At 41.4% G+C, this 1072-nt stretch overlaps 1 non-coding gene across 1 annotated transcript; it reads left to right on the plus strand.

The window, feature by feature from the left end:
* The first annotated feature begins 233 nt into the window (after positions 1-233).
* On the plus strand, positions 234-340 carry LOC127115150 (small nucleolar RNA R71). Its single transcript, XR_007800689.1, has one exon. It is a non-coding gene; the product is annotated as a small nucleolar RNA R71 (small nucleolar RNA).
* Positions 341-1072: the final 732 nt, after the last annotated feature.

A 1072-nucleotide genomic window follows, 5' to 3' on the forward strand; every position in this document is an offset into this window, starting at 1 on the left:
CTTGCATCATGTCTATAGAGCTTAACTCATGTACTCCTCCTTGGGCTTCCTTCTTCTCAATTGTCGCTCGTTCGACTCCCCATGATTGATGGTTTTGAGCCATATCTTCGATGAGGGCACTAGCTTCAGGATAAGGTTTGTTCATCAGTGCACCGCCTACGGCAACGTCGATGGTCATCTTAGTGTTATAGTGAAGTCCATTATAGAAGGTCTGAATGATTAACCAATTTTCTAAACCATGATGTGGGCATGCTCTTAACAACTCTTTATATCTCTCTCAAGCTTCGAACAACGATTCTCCTTGGTTCTGGGTAAATCTGGTTATGTGGTTTCGAAGAACGGCGGTCTTACTTGGGGGAAAGTATCTAGAAAGGAATACTTTTCTAAGGTTGTCCCAAGTTGTTATGGAATTGGGTGGAAGGGAATCTAACCATGATAAGGCTTTATCTCTGAGGGAGAAAGGGAATAATGTTAAACGGATTGACTTAGGAGAAGCTCCATTGGTTTTAAAAGTGTCTGCTAATTGGAGAAAGATTTTTAAATGTTGGTTTGGGTTCTCAGTAGCAAGACCTGCGAATTGTCTCTGTTGCACTAGTTGCAACAGGGAGGGTTTAAGTTCGAAATTATTAGCTGGGATGGTTGGGTTTACTATACTAGAACTAGGTTCTTCGTTGGATGGTTGGGCGAAATCCTTAAGAGGTCTATGATTTTGATCTTCGGCCATAGCTCTCCTAATTCTATGGAAAAATAAACGTGTGCGAGCATAACGTTCAGGTCCCGCCAGAGGGTATACTAAGCTTCCGGTGCTGCGAGTCCTTCACATTGACCGACACATAACAACCTAAGTCTAAACGATATAACAACAGGGTACGAAATTTGACGAAATTGGTCCCCGACAACGGCGCCAAAAACTTGATGCGTGGTTTTTGCAAGTGTACGAACGTGTCAGAGTAATATAAAAGATTGTTGAATCCACAGATACCAAATGTCAATCTATCGTTATCTATTGTACGGTGTTTATCTAAGGTAATCGAAATAGGGGTTTTAAGAGTGCACAATGAAAAATAAAGTA

The sequence above is a fragment of the Lathyrus oleraceus genome, unplaced genomic scaffold (assembly GCF_024323335.1).
Source record: "Lathyrus oleraceus cultivar Zhongwan6 unplaced genomic scaffold, CAAS_Psat_ZW6_1.0 chrUn1336, whole genome shotgun sequence".
Classification (NCBI taxonomy): domain Eukaryota; kingdom Viridiplantae; phylum Streptophyta; class Magnoliopsida; order Fabales; family Fabaceae; genus Lathyrus; species Lathyrus oleraceus.